Here is a 15,339-nt window from a genome sequence, read left to right as displayed (position 1 = left end):
ATATCATCATATCATCCACAAAGAGTGATAACTTGGTCTCTTCTTTGCCTAATTTGATTCCTTTGATTTCTTTTTCTTCTCTAGTTGCTACTGCTAACATTTCTAGTACCAGATTGAATAAGAGGGGTAATAGTGGACACCCTTGTTTCACCCCTGATCTTATTGGAAATGCTTCTAACTTCTCCCCATTACGTATAATACTTGCTGATGACTTTAAATAGATGCTACTTATTATTTTAATTTGTTTTCAAAAAAGACATGAGTTATATATTTTGTTGTTGTTTAGTCATTTTTCAGTCATGTCCAACTCTTCATGACCCCATTGGGAGTTTTCTTGGCAAAGATACCGGAGTGCTTTGCTATTTCCTTCTCCAGCTCATTTTACAGATGAGGAAACTAAGGCAAAAAGGTTTAAGTGACTCACCCAGGGTCACAGAGGTGGTAAATCTCTGAGGTCAGATTTGAACTCAGGAAGATGAGTCTTTCTGACTCCTGGCCAAGTGCTTTCTCCTCTGAGCCATCTAGCTGCCTCATGAGTTTTAGATAGCTCACTAATAATTTTTTATTAACTATTTGTGTCCTTAAAAAGAGGGTGCCCTGAACAATGGTAGGAACATGACATATATTTAATGATCACTCGTTGATCGAAAATGATAAAAGTTCACATTTTATATGGTGCCTTAAAGCTTATAAACTATTTCTTTCCAACACCCCTGTGAGAGCCTTCACAGGGGTATCAACAGGGAATTAATAACTTCATTTTCCAGGTGAGCTAACTGAAACTCAAAGACATTAAATACTTGCCCAGGATCATACAGCAACTGCCAGAGCCAAAATCTGAATTCAGATCTCTCCTGCCTCCACTTCCTATACTCTTTCCATTAAACTATCTTGCTTCTATTAACATAAAGACTATGACTGAATTTTCCCTCAGTTTTTTCCAAGCTAAATAAATATTAGTTTCTTTTCTCTCTCCTCCAATTCTAGCCCATCCACAATTTTTGAGAATCACCTCTGAATCATCTCCTACGGAGAAGAAGAATAAAGATATCTGATATAAATTAACTTGTCTCTCCACTAATGCCTAGCAGAATTCACAGCCCACGAGTTCTTTAAATGTTTAGCAAGCCGAATCTAACTCCCCATCCTTCTTTTCCTGTGGAACCAGCCTTCAGTCCAGCACTCCAGGATTTTCTATTTATCCTTATTATGGGGAAGAGGTCTATCAAGTATAATCTATCAAGTATGATTCACTTTAAGTTTTGCCTGCACAAAGTGAAACTTGATCAAACTAACTGGTCCTCTTTGAACACTGAGGTTTCTGCACACAAATTAAATTTCTTACTATACTCAGAATTCTCCGAGAAGCTAAAGAGGAGTTAATTCCCTACCTCGATCCACGTTCACAAACACTGAACTCACAATTGGGTAACCAAAGTGATGGCAGGTTGAGACTGGAAGGAAGGCTCTGAAGGAAGCTGTGTTTTTAAAGAGAACATCATCAGCATACTTGAGGCTCATTGTCCCTAGGTTCTATATTTCCTACTCAAAAACATTGTGTTATGAAATTGTCTAGATCATTTTGACAAGCAGATTATGACCTAAACTGTCTTACAGAACAGGTCCCAGAGGCCTAGCCCACAAAGGAAGGGTGTTTCTAAAAGTACTCGAGTGAAGAAGGATTGGATGATGATGTTCCAAGTTAACCTCTCATTGTGGAATTCTAGATTAGAATAGGAAAACCAAGAGATTTCTTCCTAGACACTGGGCTCTTCATATACAGATCTGCTTCAGTACTAGAGAAAATTGGTAGCCTTTTCTAAAAATAAAGTCTCAATTAGTAAAGGTCTACAGAAAGGTTTTTCTTTCCCCTGTAGCCCAGCATAAAGTTATTCATTCATTTAAACATTCATTCATTCATTCATCATACATATTTGTGGTTGTTTCCGGTAGTGTCTGACTCTTTGTGACCCCATTTGGGGTTTTCTTGGTAGACACTGGAGTGGTTTGCCATTTCCTTCTCCAGCTCATTTTACAGAAGAGGAAACTAAGGCAAAAAGGGTTAAGTGACTTGCCCAGGGACACACAATTAGTAAGTATCTGAGGCCTGATTGGAAATCAGGTTCTCCTAACATCTAGGCCCAGTGCTTTATGCATCACACCATTCAGCTGCCCCAATCACATGTGTACTAAATGCATACTATGTACTCTTAGGCAACAATGAAGATACTGACCATCTAACACTCTGTCTTGCACATAATGGGTTATGTAATACTTATTTCTCTCTTCCCGAAAAATTCACAAGGGTAGAAATCAACGTTTTTATTAAACACCTATTATGTACCAGGCCTTGTGAGTCACTAACTTCCAGAAGCTTGCATGTAAGAAGCTGACAAACTATGGTAATGTGGCATGAGTGTCACAAAGAGCAATGAGAATTGAGAGGAAAGAGGTATTGTAGTGGGCTGAGGCTCTCAAGGAAAACTTCCGTAGTACAGATAGAATTTAAACTAGGCTTTGGAGTATAAAGAGAATTTCAGTAGAAGACAAAGGGAAGGAGGGAGTCCTTTGGGCATAGATAATGGTATGAACAAAGGTTCAGAGCTAGAAAAATCTATGTGGGAAAATTCTTTATTATAAGAGATGGCTCTCTGGTAGGAATCTAGGGATAGATAGATGGAGGGGAAATTTTTAGCAACATAAAAATTGAAGATATCAATAATTTATTTCTTAAAAGTGATTTTTTAAAAAATTATATACATATATATACACAGACATATATAGTGGGTAAAAGAAACTAGACTTTATTCACTAGAGAATCTGTAGTTATTGAAGGTTTTGAACATCAGAATTATATAGCTAAAGAAATTACAGAGGCAGAATTGGAATAGTGAGATACCAGAGACAGGAAGATCAATAATCCAGGCATGAGGTAATTGGATACTGAAATATGGTGCTAGCAGTGCAAATGAAAAGGAATGATTGAATATAAAAGATACTTTAAAACAAGAATTGACAGTATTTGGTGAGTGATAAATATGTGGGGGCAAAGGAAAAGGTTACAAGAATAATTGGGGTCTTCAGCCTAGGTGACTAGGTGAATAATGGACCATCAAAAGAGATAGGGAAGTCAGGAATAGGAACTGGTTTAAGATGAAAGATGAAGAGCTAAGTTTTTGACACTGTGAGACTGAAGTGCTAGGGGAACATCCAGGGGATTATGTCCTGCAGGCGTCCAGAGTTCTAACTTTATAATATCTAGTAAGGGAGTAGAGCAGGATGGGGGCTCCAAGAAAAGGCTAGAGATAGAAGACTAAGACATAGAAATTATATGATTAACAGGGATAACTGAAACTGGAAATAGATTTGGGAAAAGAAAAGACCAAGGACAGTTCTTTGGAGAATACAGTCCAGCAGTATGCTGATGCCAATTCTTATTGTCTAGTGAGAGCTGATTAGTAAATATTCAGTGTGGGTACTTGCATCTTAGAAATCAGAAACCACTAAAAATCACGTTTGATTTGCTGTTTTGTTGGTTATCTAGACTTACTAAAGTGATGGAGAAAATGTTAACAATGCAGATTAAACCCAAGTGTGCCATGTGAGCAGGATGCTCTCAGAAAAACCTGGAAAGTCTTACATGAACTGATGTAAAGTGAAATGAGCAGAACCAGGAGAACATGGTAAATGGTAACAGCAATACTGTACAATAATCAACTGTGAATGACTTAGCTATTCTCAGCAAAACAGTAATTCAAGACAATTCCAAAGGACTTATGATGAAAAATAATATCCATCTACAGAAAAAGAACTGATGGAGTCTAAATGCAGATCAAAGCATACTTTTTATTTAAAATTTTTTTCTTGTTTTTCCCCTTGGTTTGTGTTTTTTTTTACAAAATGACTAATATGGAAATGTTTTGCATGACTGCACATGTATAACCTATGTCAAATTGTCTGCCTTCTCAATGAGGAGGGAGGGTAGGGAGGAAGGGAGAGAATTTGGACTCAAAATTTCAGAAAACAGATGTTGAAAAAAATTTTATGTGTAATTGAGGAAAAATAAAATGTTAACAAAATACATTTAAAGTTAAATAAAGGGTGTCTTGGATACTTTTTTCCTGAATTGCTATTGTCAAAACATTTACTAGCACATCCCTGGCCAGATACCCACATCTGTGGGATTCAAGAAAGGAAAACCAGTCTAAGTAGCACACAGCAAGGTAAGAAGAGAAGCACTGTTAGCAAGAGCAGTGTTAAAGAGAGAAGAAGGTTTTAAGGAATGAGTTGCTCCAAAGAAAGAAGGATGAGTACATTGAAAAGGCTACTGAATTTGGTGAACATTCTCAGTAAAATGGTGCAAAGGAAAGCCATATTGTAAGAGGCCGAGGAGCAAGTAGGCTGTAAGAAAGAAGGATAACCAATCTGGAGCTTGAAGGACGTTAGAAGTCATCAACCCCAACTCCTCGTTTTACAGATGAGGTACTACAAGGGACCGGAGACAGAATCCCTAACAGAGCGTTAAAATAAGCCATTAATATTTACCCAGAGAGAGAATGTGGGTGGGGGCTTGAATCATGGATCATCACATCATTAATGTCTCCATAGATAGATGTGGTCCACTTGCGTTTTATTAACACATAGGTTACACTCATTTAAATAGATGATAGAGACTTCGTTATGAAAACAATATAATAAGTAGCACTTACATAATAGTTTAAAGTTTATGAAGTGCTTTATACGCACTTTCTGAAACCATACTGGCTCTCAGGTAGATGACCATCTTCCAGGTGAAGGAGGACTCTGGCAAGAATCTTGCCAGCAATGACTAAGAGAAAGACACTCCCTCCCCCACCACCACCCTGTGATTGTCACAGGACAACCTCATTGTTGTATGCCTGTGAAACCTGGACAGTCTACCAGCACCATGCCAGGAAACTGAATTGCTTCCATTTAAATTGTCTTAGGAAGATTCTGAAGATCACCTGGCAGGATAAGGTACCAGACACTGAGGTCTTTATTTGAACTAAACTGCCAAGCATTCAAACTCTGCTTCAGAGAGCTCAACTCCGATGGGCTGGCCACATTATTCAAATGTGAAACATAATGCTTGCCAAAAAGATTTTTATGGAGAGTTCACACAGGGCAAGCATTCACACGGTGGTCAGAAGAAGCCATACAAGGACATTCTCAAGGTCTCTCTCAAGAGCTTTGGAATTGATTGTGTGACAAGGGAGACACTGGCACAGGACTGCTCAGCATGGTGTGCCCATATCAGAGAAGGTGCTGTGCTCTGTGAGCAAAGCAGAATTGAAGCAGCCGAAAGGAAATGCAGGATGCACAAATCTGGAGATATCACCCCAAATGTTCACATAGACAATCTGTACCCGAGCGATGGTAGAACATTCCAAGCTCCTCTTGGTCTGATCAGCCACAGCTGGACATAGTGAAAGTTGACTTTAGCATGGTGATGTCTTTTTGATCCTCTTTGAGAACTAAGGGCAACAACCAACCAACCATGCATGGAGTGATAAGAAAACAAATCTATTCATTTGCCTCATCTGAGTGTCCAGCTTCTCCAAGATAGCTCGCTCATCCAAACTTGAAGATTCACTGAGCACACGATCTCATATTTAGAATTCTTGAAAGGCTAAGATTATCAAAACCAAAAACAATCTTTTTCTACTAAAATCTTTTTAGAAATATGGATATCTCTCTGACATAGTACACACATTTCTTCTGTTTCATATTTTTAAAGAATGCTGTACATTCCTTCCAAGAATTAATATCCAGTTCTTGGTTCCTGAATTAATTTTGTAAACAACTCAATTTATGACATATGCTAGTTTCTGAAAATCTGTGCCAGTTTCCACATTTTCAAATGGGAAGGAACTCATCATTTCACAAGAGCTTTCGTTATGACCCATAAGGTCATATTTATAAAGTGCTCTGAGAATTCTTCAAAGAAAATGGATCACTTCAGTTTGACAGAGGGGAGGAAACGTGGTTTAGCGTCAACAAGCAGGACACTAGGAATGCAGGAGCCCATTACATTGCAGACTAACAAGTCTCAGTCCCCCCACCAGAAAACCAGGTATTTCCTGGAATCCTATGTGAGTAAATGGAAGAGCAGACTTTAAAAACTTGTGATGAGATCACCACTATTCAAAGATTTATTAGGCAGGTGCTGGGGAATGAAATTTAGCCAGGGCCATAAAGGTATAGAAGGCCATTGCTTAGTTCTTAGCACAGTGCCTGGTACATGTGAGATGCCTAATAAATGATTACTGACTGACTGAATTGCCCAGCTGAAGGACTGGGGCTATTGTTTGACCACTGATCCATAGGTTGAAAAGTAGGCAGGAAGCCTAGGAGGGAAAAGGTCAGGTCAGGTCAGATCTGGAGAAGGACAAGGCAGGACAGAGATCCTCATTGAAACAGATGAACAGATTAGTAACAGACATAGGTGTGGTCAAAGCCAGGACAGCATCAGATAAGCCAGAGGTGTGATCAGACAAACCCACTTCTGAGGTCAGGTTTAAGAGTTGAGTTTTCCAAGTGAGGACAGGCACAGCTAATGAAAATGTCTTTTTGGTAGGCAGTCCAATTCTGTCAGCCATCCACTTTCAAGGCTTCCCAAGCTATTTTAGAATTTGCTAATGAAAGCAATTTAAGCTATTCATCCTCTCCTCCTCCCCTCGCCCCCACCATACTCCCAAACCCAGACAGCATATCTCTGAAGGATATGCAAGGTTCTTTGGGGTCCAGGGTTGTCTAGTCTGTCTTAAAGGTAAGGGCCAAGGCCTTGACATCTATCAACTAGTCCATATTTCTACTGCTTACTTGGTTTGTGATAATGTGGTCTTAAACAATTTTAAAACTCTTTAATCCAAAGCAATTATAAAGTCTAATTTTTAAATATTCTTAAGAAAATGCAATTTTGTTCTTTGACCAAAGTCTTATTCTGATGCCTTCTCATGTGTGGAGGTGATGCTGAATTCATGAAGGCCATACCCACATCACACACTCTGCAGCAGGTTGTATCAAGCTGGAAGGCCTTGGATTATGGGGTTGATTATGGGCTCCATGACTGATGTCCAAGGACCAGTCTACCTAAGGTCAAAGAGGACTACCACACAGTGAGGCAGAGTGGTGTGATGGAAGGAACTAGATTTAAAGTCAGAAGTTCTAGGTTTGAGGCCCAGCTCTGCCATTTATTGTCTGTATCACCTTTGGAAAGTCAATTAATTTTTCTGGGTCTCAGCTTTCTCATCCATAAAATGAGGGAGTTAGGTTAAATGACCTTGAAGGTCCTTTTCTGCTTTGTACCTTTGATCCTAAAACTAAATGACTTCTGAAGTCCCTCTGAGCTTTGATCAACACGTTTTCTGACAGGTACTGGATTCCTCAGTCCCAGCAACTCACAAAGAACCATCTATGTTCAATCACTTTTGACTCTTTATGATTCCATTTGGGATTTTCTTGGCAAAAATACTGGAGTGGTTTGCCATTTGCTTCTCTAGCTCATTTTTACAGATAAGGAAACTGAAGCAAACAAGGTTAAATGACTTGTCTATGGTCACACAGCTACTGAAGTGTCTGAAGCCAGATTTTAACTCAGGAAGGTGAATCTTCCTGACTCCACTCCTGGCACTCTATTCACTGAGCAACCTAGCTGCCCATCCACTAAGTCATATAAGAGTCGGGGCCCACTTCAGTAGAGAAATGCTCAACTAGTAAAATTTCAGATCCTTGAAGACTTGAAGCAAACAATTTTACTTGCTCAAATACATGAACCCATGCAATGCAAGTATGGCCAAGCAAGTGGTCCCACCAGCAAGATTTAATAATCAGATCATCTTTTTGTTTTGCCTGTTATTTGCATGCAAGTAGTTCTTATACAGGCAGTTTTAAGATTGCCTAAAAGTGTATCTTCATATGGTCCCTGTAACCTTGTTAACAGGGACTCGTTTGCTCAGTAGGCACAAAGATAAACTTCAGTCCATTCTTTATCTTGAATTGCTGGGGTTCAAACCAATGAGATTTTATTGTAAACTACAGCACTTGACATTATGCAGAATGAAAGGATCCTTACATAAAATCTCCTTGTTATTCTTGATTATTGATGGTTTTCTTTTACATAACAAGGCTCTCCTACCATTGGGTCTTTTTATAAGTGAGACTTTTCTTTGGAAAAAGCAACTAAAATGTGAACCTTGGATTGATTCTTCTCTGCATAGCATGAGGGAATTTGTGTAAATACCTCGGAAAGCCTTGCTGTCTTGCAAGATCCATCTGTTTGGCTCTCTCAGAAGTGCAGCTATTGAGGAAACATCCAGGATATTTCTTGGTGTAAATAGCTTCCTGGGAGCTCAGTTTCTTCTGTGAAGCTTTCATTCTATTATCTGATGCTGTGTGGTCTTTACGATAAAAAGAAAACTCTGCTTTAAGGCTGCTATAGTTTGGGGATTCCCCCCCCCAAAGGGAGGCATCATCCTAATTAAAAGAAGCTATACTACCTCACCCATATTGCTTTTCCCAAAATAAATGGCCTAAGGGCCTGAAAGCCATAATGTCTGCCCTCTATAATAACACATATATATGTGTATACATAATCTATATATGTGTGTATATGTGTGTGTACATATACACACATACACATACATATATCTGTATACATATACACACACATATGCACGCACACACACATATATGCCTGGAAAAGTAAAAGGCATTTGCCACAATTTCTTCAGGAAGGTATTTCAATATCACTTATCCAGAGATGCTGTTAGTCAAAGCCAAATCAGCAGCCTATTTTGGTAACCCTCCACAGAGGCTGTAAAAAGAGAAGACAAGCCAATAACAGGCACAAATACAAATAGACTCTAGCACAGGCGTGCCTAGAGTGTGGGCCAGGTGTGCCGGCACACCCTGGAGGGACCATCCCATTGGCTCTGCCCTGTTGTACACCCATGCACATAAGTAGCATGAAACCCACACCAGGTGCATGAATAAGTCAACAGAAGCTCCATTATAACAACCACAAAGACAAACCACAATAAAATGGGGGCTACAAGCGCCACTGGCAAACATGCAAACCCTGTGCCAAGTTCTGAGTCAGAAAGGAAATGGGACCTATGTTCGCATAAAAGGAAACATAAATGAATCAACAGACATGCATCCAGAATTCTTGCCTGTTGTGAGACTGCCACCTCTACCCCCATCCTTAAGCAACTTCCAATTTGGGGGCATCACATTAATTCTACATTTTAGCATGCTTTAGGTCCACCATGTACTGTCTGTATTGAATTACTTTGCTTAGGTTTGGATGGAGAAACAATGCAATCCAATCAAAATATGGGTTGATTCTGTATGGAGATGCAGGGTAGAGGATTGCATTTCACATGACTTGAAATGACCGGTACTTCAAGGGGCATGACAGGAGTGGAAAGATGTTGCAAGGAATTTTCTCACCACATGAGAGATTGTAGACCAGGAACAGAGGGGAAGAATCAAATCAGAAGCAGGGCCAGTTCAAAGTCAGTGTTTATGGTCTTCTCCAGCTAGCAGCACTGGCAGAACCAGCTGGCCTATATTTCACAAAAAGAGCTGAAATTCTGTAGTGTCTGAGGCTATAGGCTAAAAAGTTGAACTCTCACCCCTGTTCCTAGGGGCAGACGGCCACATATCATAGCAAATGGAGAGCAGCAGGTCAACTGAGAATCCCAGCAGAGGGTAGCTCCATATAGACGCCCAGCGAGGAGAAAAGTCAGTTTGCCCAAAAATTCTGCATTGAGTTAGCAGAAGTAGTGGAGACGTGAGCTACCTTCCTCATATGTGTGCCCAGGCAGGGGGGCTTCTGCTGCACATGCCCACACTATGCATGTTCCCTGACGACACATGTTCCCTACACATGCCTTCTCCCCAGCTGGTGATGTGATGTGATGCGACATGTGATGGGATAACTGTAATGCACAATGCCCTGTGTATATGGGAGAAGTCTTCTCACTTATTTATCATGATATTCCTACATTGTTTTTTGCCTTGGGGGAGGGAGAAAGTTAAACCATTTGAATGGAAATGTCTGTATAATAACAACAGCTAACACTTACATAGCACTCACTACATGTCAAGTAGCAGGTTAAGCACTTTATAATTTTTATCTCATTTGACCCTCACAACAGTCCTGGAAGGGAGGTGCTATTACCCTCATTTTATAAATGAGGAAACTGAGGCAGACAGAGGTTAAGTGACTTGCCCAGGGTCACATGGCTAGTACATATCTGAGGTCATATTTGAAGTCAGGTCTTCCTAACTCCAGGCCCAGTGCTCTATCCACTATATGCAGGTTGTCAGAGAGTTTAACTTGCAATGACTCACATGGTAATGTAGAGAAAATTATTATTAGTTGACAATGATAATCATTTGTTCTTTCTCAAATCTGATCATCTTTTTTTTACATTAGCTTTGTCACCAATATGGTAACTTTGTCTCTTGTGAAATCATATAAAGGTGTCAGGTAAGAATGTCTGGTACATAAGAAGCGCGTGAACAAATGCTTTCTGATTGATTGTCCTGGTTAGAGTTGTGTCTTAGCAAAGTATCGAACACCAGTGTCTAGCAAAACACCTTGTACATAGCAGAATGCAAGGAGCCACACTCAGGCGCGAGGCCAAGTCACAGAAGATCAAACTAGATTATGACCTTTTACATAAGACTATAAGAAGTATCTTCATTTTGCTGACAAGAGACTGACATTAATGACTCATCATCTATCTCACGTTGAATTAAAATCAAGCATTTCTAGTGCTTAGTTTTAAACACAACCTCTAATAATGAGCCTTCCTGCTTTTATACACCCTAATACTAAAAATGTGTAGTCACCCCAGGCAGAACACATGATGGTCATCAAAGGATCCCACAACAACACTACATCATGGCTAGAGGGAGGAAGTTAGAAAGAACAGCACATCTAATTGAGATCGCCAAGGGAATTTCTAAAACCAGATACAATTTCCCATACTGGAATTTGGCCAAGCTACTGGGGTAAAATCCCTTGTTCTTGCCAAAATGAGCCTTGGGACCTTGAAAGACCAGGAAAAGTTATACTATTTGCATTCTACCAAATGACACTCTAATAAGGAGGAAGAATGATGATGTGAGGAGAGCAACGGCATGCCCTCCTGTGATTTCCATTATTACCTCCATGCTGATAATTCCCAAATCTATAAAGCCATTCATTATATTAGAGGCAGCCAGATGGCACAGTGGATAGACAGCTAGACTTGGAATCGGGAAGACCTAAGTCCAAATCCCATCTCAGACACATAACAAGTCACAACCCCTCTCAGCCTCAATTTTGTCAATTATAAAATGAAGATGATAATAGCAACTTCCTCACAGAGATGTGAGGAACAAATGAGATAATATATATAAGGAACTTGGGAAATCTAGGCCATGTAAAAGGCTAGCTATCATCATTACTATATCCAACCCTAGAAGCAACTCAGAAGTGTAGTTCACAGAGTGTTGGCCTTGAAGACAGGAAGACCTGAGTGCAAATCCTGGGTATGTGATCTTGGGTAAGTCACTTAGTCTCTGTCTGCTTCAATTTCCTCAAATGTAAAAGGGGATAATAACAGCTATCTCCCTAGAGTTGTTGTTAGGATCAAATGAAATATTATTTGCCAAGTGCTTAGCCAAGTGTCTGGCTAGATGCTTAATGGAAGGTGTTTAGTAAATAATTGTACTTTTCCTCCCTCTCTCCATCCCTAACCCTGATCTTCAGACCCATATTTCTTTCCTGCGTACCCCTGAAAACTCAGCATGTACAGAACATAATTAGTCTTCTTCCCTCCAAAATCTGATTTTCCTTTGACTTTCCCCACTTCTAGTGATGCAATCAACATCTTTCCACTTACCCAAGCTCAAAACATCCTTTACACTCAAATCTTCTGCCTTAGTCTCCCATATGCCAACAGCTGCCAAATCTTGTGACTTCTACCCCCACAGTATCCTCTTGCAACATCTGCCTCCCTTCTATTCAAACAGCCTGGTTCAGGACCTTATTACCTTTCACCTGGTTTGATGCAATCACCCCCTGGCTGATCTCCTTGACATCACTCTGCTCCCACTCCAATGCATCGTGCATCAGTTTTCAAAGTCATCCTCCTTATACAGAAGCGTGATCATCACTCCTACACTTATACACTTTTAGTAGCATCTCACCGCAAATAAATAAATAAATAATAAATGAATGGATGAATGAATGAATGAATGAATAAAACAAAAAAAACCCTCTCAACTCACTCATTCCGTAGAGCTTGGTTAGCATTCAAGGCTTTCAGACATTTCATTCTGTTCCCCTCCATACATTCTACTTCCCGTCAGATTTTCCCCAGAGCACCTGGTCTTCCTCCTTTCTTTCTTTGTATACACACCACCTTCCATACCTAGAACACATTCCTTCCATATTTCCACTTGCTGAAATTCCTTTTTCTATTTCCTCTTACCCCAAAATGATCCTGTCCCTCTTCAATTTTCCTTCTGTACTTTGCTGGGCCCTTGGCTTTTAATACATCCTAATTTGTATCATACATATTGGGTTCCAAGCAGTATACAACTCCCTCCTTTACAAAGTTTATAAAATCTTCAGGGACTCTGTAGTCTTTTATTTTTAACTCCCTCTGCCCCTCTTCCTGGAGCCTTGCATACAGTAGGTATTTAATAAATGTTCAGTGAGTTGAATTAAACTGGGAAATCAAGAAGGGTTCTCCTCTCCACTTTACTAAAAACTTATCTGTAACTTTGAACAAGTGACTGTTTCTATTAGTTTTACTTCTCTCATCTAGAAAATAAAGGGAGGGACAGGCTAGATCATCTCCAAGGTGCATCTAATTTGAGCTCTAATCTACCGCGATTCTACCATTTTCATTCATTTTATTTACCCATACCTATGATTTCATCAGAGTAGAGAACTCCTAGTGAAGAATTCCTTCTACCAATACAGACTGGTGCCTTCTTTGTAACTTACCATTTTAGAGAGTTTCTTTACACTAAGAGGAGTTAGGTGACTTGTCCAAGTCACACAGCTGGTATATAATCCATCCAGGTCTTCCTGAATTCAGCTCTCAATCCACTATGCCATTGCAATCATAAAAATGATAGCTGACATTTAAAATAGCATTTTACATTTTTACAAAAGTCACATCACCATTCTGTAAGGTAAATGGTGCCAGCATTGTTATTATCCCCAATTTAGATCTGGGAAAAAAAACCTAGATTTAAAAGGTATAAAGACTGACTCAGCAAATGGCAGAGTTGGGACTTAAAATTAGGTCTTCTGGCTTCAATTCCAAAACTCTTTCAACTACTCTGCAACAGCTTGAAAATATAATGAGACTAGTTTTATTTTAAGTCATTTGTTAAAGAATAAACTAGCAGACAGGAGCATTATCATGCAGTGAATAGTATGCTGGGTCTGGAGTCAGGAAGACTTATCTTTCTGAGTTCAAATCTGCCCTCAGTCACTAACTAGCTGTGTGACCCTGGGCAAGTCATTTAACACTGTTTGCTTCAGTTACTAGCTGTGTGACCCTAGGCATTTCACTCAATCCTATTTACACCTCAGTTTCCTCATCTGGAAAATGAGCTAGAAAAGGAAATGGCAAACCACTCCAGTATCTTTGCTAAGAAAATCCCAAATGAGGGTCACAAAAAGTCAGACATGACTGAAATGACAAACCAACTAAAAAATGTTTTATTGAACTTTGACTTACTTTGTTAAATATTTCTTAATTACATTTTAATCTGTTTCTGGCTCCCTTGGGAGTACAGTCAGCCCCCATTGGCGGGCAGCAGACTCTGTGTTTTCTCCACATCAGACGACCTCTGAGGTCCCTTCCAATTCATTATCCTCTGAACTTATTAATGGTTAACAAAATCTGGTTGGTTGATTTAAAAAATTCAGTGAGATTAAATAAGATAACTTTAAATTTCAATTTTAAATAATTTTAAATTTAAATTTAAACTTTAAATAAACTTTAAAAGTACTTTAAATTCTTTGGAGGAAAAATTAATAACAAAAACCTAAGGAGATGCTATATTATTTGAAAAATCTATTTCATTTATCAACTTAATATCTTTCAAAAAGAAAAGAAACCCATACATTTCTTTCCACACTGCTTTTGTTATATAAATATATATATAATGTGTTTGGGTTTCCATATGGCACATATCACAGGTCCAGATCATAGTCAGTGACATTTTTAAACTTCATTTCGGGGTGGGGAAAGGGAGATACTTTAGGCTAAATCCAAAAGGATTAAACCATGAAAGTTCACAAGCTTTTCTAAGTTATAGAAAACAGAAACTGACCTTTCCAAATCTTGGCTCTACACAAGGCCTGCACAACCTGTGGCCCACCAAAGGATTTTTGGGTGGCCAGCAAGAAAGATAAAGGAAATGTAGAGGAAATGCTTCGGCGGGGACAGGTTGTGCAGGTTTCTTCTATACCATGGTATGCTTGGCTCACCTCATGCTCTTCTCCAAATCTTTCAGGTGACTTAAAAAGCTGACTTTTAAGGAGACACAATTATATGACTAACATATGACAAATATTTTAAACCCCTTGTGAAAACAGTCATGTTTTAAGAATTTAAAGTGGAACTGATTTATTAAATGATTTATAGAAATACATATTTACGTATGTCTTATGACAGATTAGGATAATGTGCTTAGTCATGAATGATACTTCAGTAAAATGATGTAGCTAGCCATGATAAAATAATGTCAGTATCATACAGAACAAACCACCTAGATCTCAACTGACTAAGGAGTAGAAAAAATTTGCGTTGCTGGAATACCTTTTTCCCTAAGAGTATTTTTCCAAAAGAAATGTGTCTTATCTTGTTTTTATTAAGAAATCTCCATCACTTTCCTCCAAAGCCCTAGCATTGAATCTCACATAGGCCAGTATTGTTTTGATATCCTGATTATTTATGACTCTGCTTCAAGATTTGTATTATCTTAGTGGATCATTGGCAAATTATGTTTGTTTGGGGAAGAAAAATAAAAATATTCATTAAGAAACATTTATTTATAGCAGCTTTTTTTGTGGTGGCAAAGAACTGGAAATCAAGGGGATGCCCATCAATTGGGGAATGGCTAAACAAGTTGTGGTATATGAATGTAATGGAATACTATTGTGCTATAAGAAATAAGGAGCAGACAGACTTCCTAATAACTTGGAGAGACTTATATAAACCGATGCTGAGCGAGAAGAGCAGAACCAGGAGAACACTGTACACAATTACAGACACATCATATGTGTGACGACTA

General features: G+C 39.0%; 1 protein-coding gene and 1 pseudogene across 2 annotated transcripts in view; one reads left to right on the top strand and one right to left on the bottom strand.

Moving 5' to 3' along the window:
* The window catches only part of LOC138175994 (glyceraldehyde-3-phosphate dehydrogenase-like), a 302,812-nt pseudogene that overhangs the window by 20,972 nt on the left and 266,501 nt on the right, over window positions 1–15,339 (top strand).
* LOC138175992 (calcium/calmodulin-dependent protein kinase type 1D) overlaps window positions 1–15,339 on the bottom strand; it is a 482,214-nt gene that overhangs the window by 268,678 nt on the left and 198,197 nt on the right. Inside the window, exon 1 of one of the 2 annotated variants that reach the window (XM_069106662.1) lies at window positions 1,392–1,570. The exons of the other annotated variant lie outside the window; for it this stretch is intronic. The gene's annotated coding sequence lies outside the window, so the exon portion shown is untranslated. Of the gene's footprint in view, window positions 1–1,391; window positions 1,571–15,339 lie in introns of those variants that run through there. 2 annotated transcript variants of the gene reach the window in all.

The sequence above is a fragment of the Petaurus breviceps genome, unplaced genomic scaffold, assembly GCF_028583685.1.
Source record: "Petaurus breviceps papuanus isolate PSGF00001 unplaced genomic scaffold, PetGlider_PUasm1.0 80, whole genome shotgun sequence".
Classification (NCBI taxonomy): Eukaryota; Metazoa; Chordata; class Mammalia; order Diprotodontia; family Petauridae; genus Petaurus; species Petaurus breviceps.
Note: the sequence above shows the minus strand (reverse complement) of the source record. Positions and strands in the feature narration are given on the sequence as shown.